The sequence below is a fragment of the Vidua chalybeata genome, chromosome 6 (assembly GCF_026979565.1).
Source record: "Vidua chalybeata isolate OUT-0048 chromosome 6, bVidCha1 merged haplotype, whole genome shotgun sequence".
Classification (NCBI taxonomy): Eukaryota; Metazoa; Chordata; class Aves; order Passeriformes; family Viduidae; genus Vidua; species Vidua chalybeata.
The window spans coordinates 35,206,104-35,224,388 of NC_071535.1; the positions used below are offsets into that span (position 1 = coordinate 35,206,104).

Genomic DNA, 18,285 nt, shown 5'->3' on the forward strand with positions numbered 1-18,285 from the left:
GTCAAGAATGTTATGATGTACTCAAAGTAAGTACTACTTCTGCAGCATTTCTAGACCAGCAGATAAAGACCAGCTGGAGAAAACCTGAATTTCTATGGGAATTCATTCACACATTTCTGCCACTTAGTGCCATGCATTTTCATAATATTTGGCTACCTGACATGGGAGAAGTTTGAGGCTCTACCATTTTCAGGAAAACTTTACAAGTTCAGATGGAGTGCAGGCAGAAGGCTATTCTTGACTCAAGGACAGAAAAGAATATACACTGATAGATATAAAAACCTGATCTCCTGACGAACTAAAAGAAGATGTGGAGATCTTAGCAATTTATAGATGTTATAGAAGAATCTAAAATACTTCCTACAGTCCTCTCTTTAACGCATGCTAATTTCTTCACTCAGCCAGTGCTCTGACTTGCTCAGATATGAGATTGCCAAGGCAGAAGAGAAAAGCATGCCTCTGTTATGTTTGAGCAAGAACCTGGATATTGAGGGAATGGAGCCCCTCCTCTTTGGATTAGTTGTATTGCTTTTTGTCCATTTTGGGCTTCCAGGTAAAACAAAGTGAAGCAAAGCTTCTTACACAAATCTCTTCTCAATACTTTCAGCAAACAGGGTCTTCCAGACTTTCCTAGGTAGATTTACAAAGACTCTGAATTTTACTTTCCTATAGTGTTATTTATTGATAAAAATGAACAGAAGAGCTGCTACTAATGCTCTTCCGATGTCTTTAGCTTTATTGAAAAAAAAAAAAATTCTCAATACTTTTGGTTATGTGATTTTCCTAGATGCGGGATTCAAGTCCTTCATGCCTGAAATTCACCACCATGGCTTTTTCCCCCAGTGATAACAATTCACCAAGAATTTTGTTGTAAATCAAGCAAAATTTAAAAAGCATTAGAGCTGGCACAAATTTCATGTTTGCAAAGGCAACTGAAATCCCTTTGCACAAAGGGTGGAATTAAGTGAAGCTCAATAAGGCCAATACACGCTGCCTCTGAATAGTTCCTATTAAGTTGTCTTTGTTCTTTTAGCTTGCATAATCATGTAGGTGTAGAAGTATACATTGGGCTTGACACTGTTTAGGTCACGGCTCTGAAACTGCCAGTATACATTACTTGCATTTTTAAGTCTGACTTATTCAATTTCTGTGAAACATGTTAACATGGATCAATGGAAACCTCTGTGGGCTGAGATCCCCACAGGAAAATTTTCCCTGTAGAGAAAGCACTCACACTTGTATAAACCTGGCAGATGTGGCATATCTCCTACGCTGTTTCCTTCCTTGAAGGGTATGCAGGAGGGACTCAACCACAGCAAGGCTCCTCACACTTGACTCTCAAAGGATGAAATTTCCTGAGAATCTCTGAGATGGAGGTGGAAGGAAGAGATGTCTTTCAGCAGACTTAGTGTGTTTTGGTGCTGCATGGCTGAAGTATCATTTTTCTAATTGCTCCCTTTTTCTGCTGAATCCATATGGAACACAGCTCACACAATAGAGATTTAGGGGTTTTTAAAGCACACTTCTGTAAAGACAACCTAGGAATCACAGAGGGGTACCATGAAACAGTATCAGAGAGCATCAAATGTAGGTCACAGTGAAAAAGGGAGCAAGCATCACTTGACCTGCTGTTTATTGGTCACAATGGCAGGATGCAGAATAACTTTTTTTCTTCTGGTAGGTGAAGTAAGGTAAGTAAAATTAATGGCACCCCACAACTTGCTCCTACTGAAAGCTAGAATGAGTCCGTACTGCCTTTAAATGTCCAAATTTGCTAGTCAAGCTAGCCATCAATTTAATACAGTTAATTTAATGTTTACAAAACAAAGGATCCTTTTGTAAAAAGGCTGAGAAATTCAAGAGTGCCTCTGCAGTCTGATACTCAAAAATGTAACATAAGAGCTTTGCAATAAGAGCTTTGAGCTGACATTTAAAAAAAATGTGTAATAGGTGCCATAAAAGATGTGCTAAAACCTCTTTAAAACTACAAAGAAACTGTAACATAATGACTGCCTGAAACAAAATAGGAGAGAAGAATTAATCCACCCAGCAAGGCCTTATTTAGTTTAACAAAATCTGTAAAGCCTATTGCTCTGCTCTTCTAATGATGTAGGCTAAGACACAGGAGATAAGAAAAGCCAAGACACTGAAAGCAGTTGTAAAACTAGGTCACTGTTAAATTAAACATTTTTTGAAAAATAGAACCTGCCTTGAACAACTCTGAAAACCTCTTTACTTTTTTCATGCCCTCTGCCAGAGAGAGACACTTACTCCTCTTTATTGCCTTCATGAGAGAAAGCACTGCTTTAGTGATGTTTCAGCACTCACCTCCAGCCAGCAGCTCCATTTTTTCTTGTAATTAACAGCTATTGAATATTTATGAAGTAAGTGCTATGGGGTAACACTTATTCATTTGATCAACAATGCTGTTGGTTTGCAAACTGAAAGGAAAACACTGGCCCTACCTCAGAGCACTGCAACCACTGCAGCTGCAGTAGCATCTGCCTTTCTGAGCTTTTCAAGCACCAGGAGAGGAGGATGCTACTGGCAGAAAGTTAGCGATATCTACTCCTCCTTTTTTCAGATGATCACAGGGGAACATGCTGTGCTGTGACTCTTTGCCATGTAAAGAAGCTGTTGGAATACCCTGGAGACTCCCACTGTTGAGCTGTAAGAGTTAGCAGAAGCCCTGTGAGCATGTGTAACTCTAGTGTCAGCCACGATATGCAGGGGTTCAAAGTTGTATGTTCTGAAGCTGATAAAAGGACCTCTTTACAGCAGTGAGGATAGTACAGCTTTGGGAGAGCATTACTAGGCATGAGGGAAGTTTTCTACCACTGCAGTCTTCAATAGAAGATATAATAATTTTATAAAATGTGTGTTTTTGTCACTGAAATCAGTCTCTGATAAAGAAAAGCTGACCAAATATTTTCAATAGGAAATGTTAGTGAAAATGAAAATTCTAGCTCAGGTTCTTCAGCTTTAATGATGTATCATTAAGAATAGGTGGTGTTCCATGCCTGGTGTGGACCATGGTGTTCTCTTCTGGCTTTTAGATCTCTTCATATGATACAGAGGAAAGGGAACAATAAAACTCTGCACTACTGGCCAGAAAAATGCATGGCAGTCCTTCCCCATGCATTCTTCTCCAGTGCTTACTAAGCATAGCTGTGTTTCAGATGCAAGGTCTTTTTCTGCAAACATTGCTGTACGTGTGTAGTTCTACATCAACTTGAGATGTCCCACTGATCTAAATGGAACTGTTTCTGCATCTCTAATCATACTCATCAAACTGCTGGACTCTCCCGCTGGGAAAGAGGCTAAACTAAGAAACAGTTGCTGTGATGAACCAAGTCTGACTACATTGTTTTCAGCATAAGGATCAATGTAAATACAAAGCTGCCTTGGTTTTATCAGGTTTTAATTATGTATCATTTATTTTAGTAGTTAATGCATGAAATAAAAAATGTTGCTATGCCATTATTCTTCATACCATTTATTACTTCAAGGGACCATAGAATCATTGTTATTTGAGAGAAGCCACTACGCAAAGATTCATTTATTTATAGTATAAAACAGAGAAATAGGGCATGGAATATTATCCAAACCTGAAATACCATTTAAATGGTATTTATTTATTATTTGCCTTTCCTTTCATTTGTACTTTTTGTTTACAATTTCTTCTGCTGAGCATGATTAAAATAAGCATAGAGGTCACTTTTGCTTTAATGTTTCCATTCAGCTTCCTTTCTCAACATCATGGGCTGCTGTAGTATGGTAATACTCAGGCTGTATATACTTCCAGAAAACATATTGGTCATTTCTTTGAATTATAATATTAATACACATGTGAAATATTTTCTATCTTCTACTTTGAAAGCAGCATTTCTATAGAACTTGCCTTTTAGTCTGAGTTAACCTGATATATTGAAGCACTTAGATTTGTTGGCTATTGCATGCACACTCCTTTGAGGGAGCTGTGAGAACAAAGACTGTGTAGAGTAGTCTTGAAACAGTTTTGTCTGAACAGACCTGATATAAGACACTGAAATATTTCATCATTGATATTACATGTAGTCATACCCCAGCATAACTCAATATAACTAGTGATTTAAAGTGCTTTGCTGAGAAAATCTCTAAAAAAACCAAATCTTTATTTCACAGGTTGCCATTCTCTCTTTCCTCCCTTTGCCAGACAGCTTTGTATAGCAAATAATATATAATATGCTTAGTTTAATCCAAAGGGAATGAAAGTTAGTTTAAATTCAAATTATATAAAGGGAAATATTTTTAAAATTAATTTTATTTTGAAAAAGTATCCCAAAAATATGCTGTGATGTTTGAGAGGTGCATTTTCTTTGAACAAAACAACCAAGTTAAAAATGTTTTAACCTGCCACAGAAGCTTTTAAATGCCCACAGCTGAAATCTGAAACAAATCAATTGAATCAACACCCTGTAAAGTCTAGTAAGGGTCAATGAGCTTGTGTGAGGCATAACCGCAGAATTTTGCCACTAAGATGCAACTTTGAGTGTGACAGGGAAATAAACGTATAGTCTGTGTTAATGAAGGACCTTTTTAAAGAAGCACGTAAACTCTGCAAGCTAGAAACTGGCATTTGCAAGACTAAGGAAGGAGTAGCCAGTAACAGTAAAGATGGACATATGGATCAAGTAAAAATTGAAGGGATGCACAGTTGAACCAGAAATATTTTTTCTTATTAATTTAATATTTGAATTTTATATTTTAATATAAACTGCAGCAGTTTAGTGTACCAGACATCAGAAATTGTGCTAGGCAGACTACAGCCATAAAATAATGGGACAGCCCTGCACGTCATAGCTTCTGGTGTCAGTCAGCAGGCTCATGAAATATAAGCCTGGTTTTGGTAAGATCCAGGATGTTAGGAAATGGAGAGAGCACAGACACCACACAAGGGCTTTTAAGGCAGGCTACATGGCTGGATAAAGGAGCCTTTCCTCTGTGCAGTTGGCAGCCTCATTGTGAAGAGTTTCAACAGCAATAATGAGTCTGGTGTGTGGGAACCAAACCTTGGAAATTCACAAACTTTGGCAGGGAAATGGGCATGGCTGTCTCCTGTCAATGGTTTGCCCCAGTGCATCCCAGCACAGGGCTCATAGACCTGAGGGTCAGTTTGGGGCAAGGTGGGCTTAACTTGCAATCTGGAGAAAAAGGAATAAAAATCTCATCCAATAGAGAAATCAGTGGAAAATAGCCCTAAGAGGCATGCAAACTACTTTGCCCACAAAGTTGATGTGTGGAAACTCATCCTAGCCAACAGCAATGTCTTTTGACCATGGGACAGGTCTGTGTAAAAGAGCTGGGTCTCCAAGCTTTTTTGTTAGAGTTGTGGTGCCTGTTAAGATCCATGATGGTGTGCAGAGCCCAGGTGTTATTTAGGCAATCCTGGCTGTTGGAGGAAGGTGACCAAGAGATGACCCTTTCCCGGTTTCAGATGGAGAACTTCTGCCAAACGCTTTAATTGTGCGGCTCAACACATAAACAAGATTGCAAGAGAGATACAAGGCTTGCCTTCGGCTCCACGCCTTTCTTCCGGGGCTGCGCCGAGTGCCCCGGCAGCGGCCGGGGTGGCGGGACATGGGAGCTGAAGTTCCCCCGTGTCACCGCCAAAGGGCAGCGGCTCGGCACCGGGGGAAATCGGCGGCGGGGCCGGACGTGGGCGGCGCGCCTGGGCCGCCCGCAGCGGGCGCTGCGGCGGCGGGGTCGGGGCTGGGGCCGTCCCCGCCCCAGTCCGCCCGCCCGGCGCGGGCTCGGCGGAGGGTCGGGGGGCGGCAGGGGCCGGGCGGGGCGCGGTGCGGTGCGGTGCGGTGCAGTGTGCCCGCGGTGCTCTGGTCGCGGCAGATTCACCCCGGCCGCCGTCCTCGCCGCAGCCTGAGGGGCGCTGAGGAAAACGGGAGGTTTTTGGAAGAGGCGCACAGAGGAGCCCCGGGCTGACCGCCGGCCCCGCCCGCAGGCTCACGCCATGCTGCGGGCGCTTCCCCGTCTCTGAGTAGAGGCGAAGGGGCGTCAGGGGACGGCGGCGACGCGATTGCTAAGGTAATGGAAGTGGGCTGCTCTCTCTCGCCGTCTTTTTCCTGCCTATCCGCATCTATGTGGCGAGTGGTTGTCACTCGGCTGCGCCCTGGCAGTGGGATCCCCGAGCCCCCGGGGTGGGAGTTCGCTCCCGGTCGGTAGTAGTGGACAGATGCAAGGCGTGTGTTCTGCGTGTGTGTCTGTGTCTGTGGTGCCCGGCCAGGGGGAGGCCGTGCCCTGCCCGGGCCGTGCGGACCCCCGAGAGCACCGCGGCTGCGGTTCGCCCTCCCGCGGGGTCCGGAGGAAGGGGACCCGGCCTCGGGTCCCGGCGCAGGGCGCAGGAGGTGCATGGGCGCTGTCCGGCCGGCGCGGGGGTGCCCACGCCCCGCGGGGCGCGGCTCAGGGGACGCGATGTCCCGGCAGGTATGAGGGCACAGCACGCGGAACCGGAGTTCGGTGGGGACACAGGACAAGTTGTGCTGCCCAGAAACCGCAAATCTTTTCGGGGAAGGACGAGGAGGAGCATGCGCTGGGGTACAGCTTGAAGGGGGAGCTGGTGCCCTGTGGGAAAACTTGGAAATTGTTTCGCTTTGGTAGTGTATTGCAATAATACACTTCCATCCGCCGACAAAGTGCGTTTGCGTGAAGACAGATTGGTGTGTGAGAGTACAGCTGCCAGGCACTCTCCTCCCGAAATCTTAATCTCCTGTGACACTGAAAGCATCTTCTTAGTCACTAGATGTGATGGCATAAGTATAGGAGTGTGTTGCAGGGCCAGTAAGAAGCTTCAAGTGGGTTTTTTTTTTTTGTTTTGTTTTTTTTTTTTTTTTTTTTTTTTTTTTTTTTTTTTTTTTTTTTTTTTTTTTTCCTGAGGAAGATGCTGATTTTTGTATAAATAACGGCACGCTGCCGCTTGTACGCTGCAGACGTAATAGCAGCCGGGGCTGCTGCTCCGAGGAGCTGATTACGGCTGTGGCTCTGAGCTTGGCGTCCCGTCTGCACCGGTGCTGCCCTCGCTGGGGTGGCCTAGGTAAGTCGGGGCTTCCTTCAGCTGACCTGTAAGGGACTTGGCAGAACTGCGTCCCAGTTGTAGCCTGTGTGCTACATGATGCTTCCCTGAAATCAAAGATGTGCACAATTTGCTTTTGATTGAATTTTATTTGCTGACTGCCAGTGTATAGGGATTGGAAAGCAGGAAAATCTGTCTTTGATCAATAAATTCATACTGTAAAACTCACCTTTGTATTGGTGTGTTGCAGCAGATATTAGTGGTTTCCCACCTGAAAGAAAGCTAATTTTCCTCTTTGTTTCTGGAGGAAGCACTAATAGCTTGTAAGCTATTAGTGTGGGATTTATTTTTATTTTTGAGTAGAAGTATATTTGATATTGTAAGTTTCTTTTTTTTTTTTTTTTTTTTTTTTGTAATGCCAGAGTTATTCTAATCTTGCAGACCAGAAGGTCTAGCAATTGTTTACTGTGGGGTTATGATCTATAATACTTTCTCACCAGCTGATTTGGAGCACTTTGACTACTTCCTTGTAAATCTGCTTTAAAAAGAGGTCAGATGTTGAAGAGCACTTATTGGCTTGGGGGCATATTGTTACAAACACAGAATAATAGTGTTCATTGCTTGAACGTGTGTGTGAAATGCTGAAGAAGCTGTTTTGACTCAGCCAATATTGACTTTATTTTTAGATGAGCTGTTCCTTTTTCTAATAAGCTGACTGATAGAACAATTGATGACAACCATTCCAATTTCCTTCCTAACTGGCTACAAGTGTGATGGATTAGATAGGCCTTCTTTTTTCCATTCTGAACTGTATTAGAGGGAAAACCAGTGATTTGCTACATATCTTATACTGATGTTTATGGTAATAGAAGGTTGCTGTTCACCTGATTTTTCTGGGTTTTTTTTTCCTTGCTACCCTCCCCTTCTAAGAAAAGTTGCAGCAGGTTGCTGCACAGAGTAATTGTCAATGCTGCTTACCTTGGTTTCTCTCTGACAGTTCCTGTGGTGCAGGTAGTACAGATACCTGTTTTAATCAATGATGCCCACAGATAAGACGAGAAGGTGTGTCCTCTTAAAGCAGCCGTTACCTCCTTGCCGACCACTTACAAGGTGTTTCAGTGTCTAGCATGTAATTCTGGTGAGCACACTGGTATGACAGAGGTGAGCAGAACACTTTTCGTTCCTGGCAGTAAGTCTGCATTTGGTAATGCTTCTGAGGCAGCTGAGGAAAGCTGAATGTATGGACAGGAAATGCTAGGCTTTGTTGTCGTTCATTCAAGCAGGCAAGAAGGGGAGAAAAGAAGAGGGCAGTCCTGTCCCAGCAGACTGCAGCAAACTAACAGATGGCAGGGAAGAGAAGAAGCTAATAGATGTGGAGTAGCAGGAAGAGAAAATAGCTGCAATGTGTCGTTTTAACATGGTGCGTTGGGATGCTATGTTAGTCTGTGGTGAAACTTCAGGATCTTGCAGTGCCGTGGCTCAGGCTTCCTAACAGAAATACAAGAGTATTGTGGGGTGATGATTTTTTTCTTTCCTCAGTAATGATATGAGTCTTCAGCTTTTCAAGAACGAGGGGTAATTAATGCAGGGGCTTTGGCTGGGTATACCTTTGATATCTAAATTAAACACTGCAGTTGTACAGTGGCAGCAGAACAAGGGCAAACTGCTCTTCCCATGCTCAATGTTACAAGAGTACAGTTTTGCCCTTATGATGGGTTATTTTGTTGTTTGTGTTCATTACCTGGAGCTTCAGTTTCTGGAAGGACACCTTGGCTCTCTAGAGGAGATATTGTAAGAACAAACAGGTCCCCTTCACTGAGCAGCCCTGGGCTATTTCAGGTAACAAATATTGCACTTAATTGTCAGAACTGAAGTGCTCCTGTTTCCTCCTGATACACTTTTCAACATATCACATATGTCAATTCACACCATGACATTATAATTACAAAGAAAACCTGGGTACAATAAGAAAATGATGTAGATGATTCGGAAGGGTGTTTTTTCACGTCAGAATTTGAACTGCCTTGTGAAGTTACCAAGCAGCATGGTGGCCCTGTGCTATTACTGAAAGTGTAATAGTACATTTAACCCTTTTCATTTGCAGTTTAGTCTGCATGAGACAAGCTGACCAGAGCTGTGCTGGCCAAGCACATTTCAGAAACTGTAGGTGGTGATGGTGTTTTTTTTCAGAAGCATCTGGTCACTTTGTTCCTGTGGAGTTACACATCTGACTTCTTCAGGCTACAAATTTCCTCTTTGCATCTTTGAGCACTTACATATAGTTGCAAGTCTTTGTATTCTGAACTGAATTATTATGTTCCTACATCTCTAAAGCAATTTTTTTTCCTGCAATTTATGTCTCCATTCTTTAACTTCCCATTCTTTTAACTTTCTGTCTGGTGACTCTGAAAGTAATGCTTGCATTTTGGTGGTGGTTTAGAAGTGGCTAGCGTACTTTGAAAAATTTGGTGTATCTTTATATCTTTGAAAAAATAATAATAGATGTATCATGGAGAATTCTAAATGGTTTGATTGCAACTTTCCCTCAATAATATAGTGACATTTAAAGTTTATACTGGATGTTATTAGTTAGTGTATCCACAGTGTTTTCTTACTCTATATAAGTTTTACCATGAAAAGGCATTTTCATGATTTCAGTTAGTGTTTCCAGCATATTGTGGTGACTGAGGAATGAGATAATTTATGTTGTTGTGCTCTGTCTATGAAGAGGAGAAAGAGTGTTTTTCTTGTTGGTTGTCAAGCTCTAGAAAGATTGTGGAGTCAAGAGAGACTGCTGCTACCCACTTATGTTGCATCAGATCTCATACTATTTTTTAACATCTCTGCAGCGGGTGGTAAAGAATGTGGAGAGAAGAAAAGAGAAGAAGATCAAAATTTCAGTGAGCAATAAGATTCTGACACTCTGACATCTGAGGAGCTCTGCACTGTCGTGCTGGAAACAGCTGTGTGTTCCTAGACTCAGCAGCACAGGTAGTGCCCTTTGCCTGCACAGGGGTGGTGGGCCCATGAAGCAGTGAGCAAGAATTAGTGCTGCACTTTTGCAGGAATCTTCAGTTACACACTATAAACATTATCCTGATGGTAAAGGACAATATTTAATCTTTTTCACTGTGCTCTGAGGCACACTCTTAGGCACTGGCACTGGCATCAGCAGTGAAAGGTTCACGGTGTAGTTAAAGATCCTCACGCTACAGGCCTACCATGCTATGAGGATGTGTGTTGAGCAAATGATAAGTAATGGTTTGAAAGTCAGGGTTTAGATGTCCAATTTATTGCTTTGTCATTTGTTCTGTGAATGTGGGAAGTCACTTAATTTCACTGTGATTTAATTTATCATTTTGTAAAAGAAAATACTATTTGCTTGTGTCACAGATGAGCAACTAGTTTTAGATTGCATTCACCAGTGTAAGAGCAATCTGGCAGAGCCATGTATTAGTTCAATTAAACTAACTGTCTTTAATAGGAATATTATACTATAAAAGTTGCAGTAGTCAAGTATATTAGTATTTATAGTGTATATTGGTATTTGTAGCAGTCTAGATATGGCATTGTAAAGTTCAGGTTAAATGAACCACAGCACTGGGATTTGTAGGCTTTGCTGAACTGTGTGGATGCACATGTGGTGTTCAGACTTGAGCTAGCTAATTCAGGAGTCGCTTAAGTGCTTCTTACATTGCAATTACTGAAGTGATTTGTGTGTAATTTGCATCTGAAAAGGCTGTGTGCTGTTATGATAAACAGCAGGGCAGTGAAATCATAGTATATGGCATCATGTCCTTGAAGTAGGTGAGATAGTTGTGTTCATTTGCACCAAGGGTATTTCATGGTGCCACATCTCAAGGACACCTGTTCTTTTGGGTAGCAAATTTCCTATTTTATTTGATTGCAAGGGTACTTGCAATTTTCCATCATCTTGAGAATGAAAACTCAGCACTTTGGGGCATTTTAAATGAGATTATGCAGTCGCTGATCAATGCGGGGCTGGATTGCTTCTATGAACTTGCATAAGATTGCTTGAAGGGAACTTCATTTCAGCAACCTCTGTTGGGAACAGGGAGTTTAGGTGGAGTAAATCTGAATTTGGAATCTAACAAGCACTGGGGCCTATGTTTTGTTTGTTTAGTTTTTTTTTTTATTATTATTATTACTTTTAGTATTTTGTTATCAGTCTGTATTAGAGCATTCATTATTTTGTGCATCTTCTCATTCAGTTTTATATTTGAATCAATTTTCTTCAGTTGTTTTCAGCTTACTGGATACAATGTAAAATACAAAGTGCAGCCCATGCCCCAGAAGTAGCTTACTGTACTTACAATTAATATTTCCTGTGGTACATAAAGGCAAGGCACTTTCAGAGATGGTGTATTTGATGGACCAGCTTCAAAGAACAGGATGCTCTTAGCACACCTTAACTGATCCAGTGGAAGGTTTATATTGGAGAATGGATTAGAAGTCTACCCTCAAGCTCTGTATTGTCAGTACAGTTAGCCATTTTCCACAGGGAATGATTCTGGCCAATAATTTGGCATTGTTGCAGAACAACAAAATACAGCTTCAGCTTTGTAACTGCTGCTCCTTGCAGGCTTATAGTGCTGAATAATTACTGCTGTAGTTTGGGATCACCAATTCACATGAAGTTAAAAGTTGAGCTGTAGCTATCTCTTTGCATTTCCAAATTTATATAGCATTGACACTTGTTTTAGTAAAATATTCAGCATATACTTGCTGTCACATTCTTTGTAGCTATCCTTGGTAACAGCATGTTGGCTCAGAGCCTTTCCAAGAGGCCTTGCGCTCACAGCAATATTATTTTATTGGAAGGGAAATTGATTACCGGTGAATGCTGCATTTTTTTTTCTGAATTCTTTGGAAGAGGAGTGGATGTATTGGAAGCAGTTTCTTCCTGGTATAGCATAATTCTGGTCCATTAAAAGTAAATTTAGTATGCGTGTGCCCATTTTAGCAATTGATTTCATAAAGGGGGAAAATTGCCTAGTTAACCAGCAATTTGTATGTCAATATTCACTACCATCCATCTCCATTCCATTTTTCCTTCTGGTTATCTTAGGAAGTCAGGACCTAGACAAAGTTAAATGCCAAAAATTACTTTATATTAACTTCCACCCCTATGTTTCCTGGATGTAACATCCAGATCCAGACAATATTTTTAGCATTCTAGAATAGCTAAGAATATGTGCAGATTTAGAAATATATAAAATCAAAATGGAGTGTGTGGCAAGCTGGGGAAAGGGGAGGAAAGTAATCCACTTCCATGGCTTATCAAGAAGCAGTCTGATCACCTGCCAGGTGACTGAAGCAGATCACCAGTGGCTCACACAAATGGAACAACTGGAATAGTCCATCCTCAGTGTTGTCTGTCAGTGACAGCGTGAGCACTACCACAGGTGTCACGGAGAGAAAATTGCTCAAGACCATGGAGGCCTTTGTGATCCCTGGTTAACAATATTCTGCTTAGACCACTAAACCATTAATATGTATTTTTTTTAAATTAACTGATGTACATGATTGGGAACAGCAAGTGATTGGTGAGGAGTACTTACAGGCATCTACACATTAGATTACTCAGGGGCTGAGTTAAAACTTGTGTGTATCTGCAGGAAGCCAAGTAACTTGGATTGACTCATGTCTGAGAGCTAGTTTGGTCTGAAAGATGGCTGTGTTTATACTGCATATTCTTGGCCAGAGTGGTCTCAGACATCTGGCCCTTAGCTGGTACCTCTGTGTCCTGAAGATACAGTGATTGTTGTGGATGGTTTTCTTTTCAAGTATAATGTTTAAAAAAAAAGTGAGATTTTCCTGCAGCCCCCCCAGAAGGATGAGGTTATGCACTGAAGGACTTGGGTCACTTTGGGAAGCTGTATGGTGTTGCAGAACCTATTGGGAGACTGATGCAGATATGGATAAAAGGTAGGAACCCCAACCTTGTGTAAGATGATCCATGCTGACTCTTGAGAGGAAGTGCTGATGGTGGAGAACTGTGTTCCCAAATTCGTGTCTGCTTAGGTTTGGAGCTCTACAAAAGAGGATCTGGGAGCAAACTAGCAATTAAGCACTGTGGGTGATCAGAAGCCCAGAGCTTGCTCCCTGCCCTAGTACTGTGTGGAAATGTAGACATACCTGTAGGATGTTCTGAGGCAAGTTTTCCACAGGAGAAGCACTTAGTTATGGAAGGACATTGCACCTTTAAGAAATGTCTGTAAGAGTAGTAGAAATGGGAAATCCCAGTCTTCATCAAGATCCCAGTTTCCCTAAATAGAAGAAAAAGGGAGTGTCTTGGAACTGAGTCCTCTCTTCCTCTTCTGTCACAGTGAGGCAAAAAAATCTTGGCTTGTTCCCTGGCCTAGATGTGTGCCCATCCTTCATCCTGCCAGTTGTGGAGTGAGAAAAGTGTTGAGCTCCTGTGCTTCAGCATGGAGCTCCCTGTGAGCTTGTACCTTAGAAAGAGGAGGAATGGGGTCCTTTAGAGCCCTTGAATTCTCCCAGTGTGAGCAAAACTGCTTTCCCACAAACAAAGAGGAATTTGTTTGGCAAAAATTTGAACATTAAGTGCAGCTGCTGGAAGTGTTTATACTTTGTTCTTTAAAAAAGGCAACAGACTGAGTATTGTTGATAGTACTGCAATGCTCACCACTTGCAAGGAGGGGCAGAAGGTCTGGGATGATCTTCTACTAGGAAACTATTTTCAGAGTAACTTCAGTTACAATTTGATGTCCAAAACAAAGGATTGAAGGATTTTTAGGTGCTTTGGGAGCTATACTTCACTGACTGAAAGCAGACTTCCCTCTCTGGCCCTCCACTGCAGAAGAGCAGTGCCATGGTGTCCAGGGTGGGGCCAGACCTTTGCTCTGTCACTGTTGACTGTGGCGTGGCTCCCTGTGTGTAGGCCTTATGTCCTTCTCATCAGGCTCAGTGGAGGACATACTTACAGAGTCTTGACCTGCTAGACATGGTGGTGATGTGCCATGTGTAGCTCCAGTGTTTCCCAGAAAGGAACTGGTGAAGATGTTGGAGTTTTGATCTCAGCTTCAGTCTTCCTGGCTTTGGTCCATTCAGATGGGTGTTGTATCTATTCCTCTTTGGAAAGTTATTTCACTATTTATGTGGGTTTACTTCTGAAGGAGGAGTAGAGGTGAATTGTGCAGTGCTTGGACTGAGCTACACCACTGAAAAGCAGAGGATATCCCAGGTAGGGCCTGGGGATCCACTGGCTAGTGAATTCACCTTGGTCAACAGGATCAGCTTAATGATAGGCTGTGTGTTGCCTTCCAGTATACACAACTTTCATGGCATGTCCAAGTTCTGGTTTAATGAAGTAATAATTAAGCAGAAAAAGAACATGAAGACAACTATTTCTTCCCAGTGCAATTTTAGAGAGATTTATGTAATGGATGTGAAATATCAACTTAATATTAATGGAGATTAATTGAATTCAGTGTAAGTGATTTTTCCTTCTGTCCTGTCACCTTAATAATGACCTGTTTGGTTTAAATATTCTAGCAGATCAGGTAGAGATTTTTCCTATTAGGTAATTATGAGTTCAGCAAGGCATATGGCTGTATGATTTCTCAGGCATGTGAAAAGTCATGTAGTCTAGTTGTATTTCACTAATTAGAAAAAAAAATACCTAATATTAATGACATGAAATTGTAATTTACTCTATGATTGTGTGCTAAAGCACTAAATCGCTCATGGTTTGATATTAACACTATGTGTCAATTATAAGAAGCTGCCCTTGAAATATATTAATTACATAGCATAAAGGTAATTTTCACATATTGTCACCCAAAATTACATTTCAGCTGAGCAGTCCTGATATATATCTCCATGGGAATTAATTTAGCTGATTCTGTTTTCTGTGATTTTTTCCCCCTATTTTAAAAAACTATCTTATCTCACATATGCTAGAAATGTTTTGCACTGCAAATTTTTCATATTAAGTTTACAATTTATTTATTTCTGCAGAATAGAAGTTGAAATTTGACCTTGTATTAGTTTGTTAAATCCAGGTGATATTTTCAATAAATAGTTTTGCAGGATTTTTCTAATGTACTTCTTTCTTTCTTTTTCTATTATGTAAAAACCCCACAGTTCATAAGGACTTCTAGATGTGCTAATTTTTATAAAACACATGGGGTTTTGTGTCTGTAAGAGGTTTCTTACAGAAGTCTTGTTTCCAATGGTCTTTTCTGACAGCAATCAAGGTGTTTCAGAACATTAAGGAGACTTTCTTAATTTACTGTTCAGATGCTTTCATTGAATTTACACATACACAGAGATTAAATGCTGACAGTATTTATGGATTAAAATGTAAAGGTAGTTTTCTTTGAAATTTTCTAATTACAGTTCTGTATGAGAAACTAAAAAGGTAAACTGGAAAAAAATTATTTTCTTGATTTTCAGAGCATATTTTCAATTGGTTATTCCACCTTAAAGTTCACTCATCCTTTCATGACATATGGGAGTCTTATCTCTTTGCAGCTTCTGGTTTTTGGGACAGTGAGGAGCCTGATCAGATAAGAGCGAGAGAAAGAACTCTTACTGTGATTCGGTGCATTTTGTCCGCAGCTGCCTGTATAATCCAGTGTGCTTATGTTTCTTAGGGGAAAAGCAGGAGTGTTCTATAATAAAAAGTAAAACATAAAAAGGAAAAAAAAAAAATCAGTGAGAGGAGAATGTACCCTCTCTTTTTAGCATATTTTTGGTAATATTTTTCAAAGGCTTAATAGGCCATCTTATCCATAAACAAGAAGTTAAAGACTGCTGATTTTGTCCTTGTGTGTGGCAGAGTGAGAGAATGGTTAGCACAAATGGTTTTCAGTTTTTATCACTTTTGGTGCTGAGGAGTCCAGATTGCTGCAAGCATGGCTATTGTCAGAAAAACAGCTGTGGGAAAACGGCATCTTTGAACATGAAAGTTGAAATTTAGAGACGATTTTTTTTTTTAAGACGTGCATTTGGATTTAAATTGCTGGTGTGTGGCTTCGGGCTGGGATGAGTTAGCCCTGATAATACAGCAAACTGCCCAGAGAAGGGAGGAGCTGACAGCACTCTTCAGATAGTAATTGGCGAGGTCCTTAGCTGTCTTAATTAAGCTAGAGGCTTATTAAAAAAACAAACAAACACATAACACAAAACACATAAAATCTTTGTTTTCACTCTTCTCAGCTAAGTGTAGCTGAAATTTCTTTATAAGGCTAAGCTATCACTTCTGGCTGATACATCACAAGCATATGCTTAGACAAAGATTCAGAGGGTAAACTCTGTTTTCAGTCTGTGTAATGTTGTGGGGTTGACTTCCTGCTTGCATCTGGAGTAGACTGGGCTGACAGAGAGGAAAAAATTGTATAGGTTTTTTTGGTTTGTTTCTTTGGAGAGGACTGGGCAAATCAGATGTAGACTTTTACATACAACTACATTAATTAAAAGGTTGCAAATACAGCATGTTAATATACTAGTAGGGTAAAAAAAGCTAGACTTTGACTGTGGGCAGTCTCATTTGTGTTTGCAGCAGACAAACCAGTCTTCTGGAGAAGGATGCGGACATCCTGGTGGACAAGTTGTCCATGAGCCAGAAGTGCCCTTGTGACCAACCAAGAAGGACAGTGGCATCCTGAGCTGCATTAGGAAGAGCACTGCCAGCAGGTCGAGGGAGGTGATCCTGCCCTGGTGAGGCCAAATCTGGAGTGCTGTGTCCAGTTATAGACTCCTCAGTACAAGAGAGACATGGAGCTCCTGGAGCAAGTCCAGCAAAGGGCTACAAAGATGGAGGGGCCTGGAGCATCCCTTTTGCAAGGAAAGGCTGAGAGTGGTGGGCCTATTCAGCCTCAAGAAGAGACAACTGAGAGAGGACCTCATCAATGTATTTAAGTGTCTGAAGGGAGGGTACCAAGAGAATGGAGCCAGGCTCTTCTCTGGGGTGCCAAAGCAATAGGACAAGAGGCAATGGGCAGAAACTGATGCACTGGAAGCTCTACCTGAACATGAGGAAGAATTTCTTTACTGTGCGAGTGAGCGTGCACTGGAACCGTTTTCCATAGAGGATGCAGAGTCTCTCTCACTGGAGATACTCAAAAGCTGTCTGTACTCAATCCTGAGTGATGTGCTGCCTATCTGAGCCAGAAGGTTGTACCAGATGACCTCCAGTGGTCTCTTCCAACACCAACCATTCTGTGGTTCTGAGAAGCTGTCCTGTATCACTGGGTGCTGAACTCCCTTCAACTCCCATATGTTAAAAAGCACAGGTGTAGTCAAATCCATGGGGCCCAGCATTGCTGTGCTTTCACCTTGAAGATCCGAGAACATGCCTATGTCATATCACTGTCTTATTTTATCTGTAGTTTTTCTTTTTCTTGTAGAATATGAGTGAGGAAGACTTCTGTGCTTTTAAAAAGGGTATAAAGGAAAGAAAAAAAAAACTTGGACAATGGTCAGAGTCCTCACAGGTCCTCAGGGGCCCTGGCTTGGTCTGCTATGGCTCATCACAGCAGCAGCAGCAGCAGTGCCTAGGCTGTGTGGAGGGGATGTCCACACTTGTCTCTGCTTCACACTGCACCTTAGTCCTACCTTGTCTCCAGCCTTGTTTTCTGAGATGTCCATCCTGCTATCACTCTTGCAAAGGTGGCCCTGCTCCTGCTGTTCCAGACTGAAATCCAGCAGGAGATGCTGGGCACTTGTGGGAATCACTTTTGCAAATTTCTGCCTTCCAACCACAGATTGGTTAACTTTTATTGATTACCTTATGTAGATGTTATGTAGATATACATGTTAGGTTTATGTACATCTTCAAAGTTAATGGCTCCCTCAATGTCACTGGGAACAGCAGGCCAGCTACTACTGCATATTGTACATGATGTTGCACTGGAGTCTTGTTGCACTGGAGTAGATGAAAAGCTTCAAGAAGTGCTATGGGGAAAAATATGGAAGTACCAGAAAAGATCAAGTGAGCTGACAGTATAACAAGAACAACAGAATTTGTAAATGTGGACGTTCAAAGGGAATAATGCAATGAGTGAAACACAGCTAAGCAATGCTGCAGAGGGCTTTTGGTTAGAAATTGTCATTGTTCTGTTAAGAGCATTTCTGAATTGAAAGTTAGTTGTAATTGTTGTCTTTTAAAGCATGCATATAAAATCTCACATAATGTAAGTGGTGAATGTGGTCTTTATATACTGCAGGTGAAG

At 41.6% G+C, this 18,285-nt stretch overlaps 1 protein-coding gene across 3 annotated transcripts in view; it reads left to right on the plus strand.

The window, feature by feature from the left end:
* Nucleotides 1-5,884: 5,884 nt before the first annotated feature.
* Nucleotides 5,885-18,285, plus strand: part of RGS6 (regulator of G protein signaling 6) — a 258,597-nt gene continuing 246,196 nt past the window's right edge. For 2 of the 3 annotated variants that reach the window (XM_053945324.1, XM_053945326.1), the window contains exon 1: nt 5,885-6,078. The gene's annotated coding sequence lies outside the window, so the exon portion shown is untranslated. Of the gene's footprint in view, nt 6,079-7,010; nt 7,085-18,285 lie in introns of those variants that run through there. The other variant, XM_053945325.1, reaches the window with a different exon arrangement.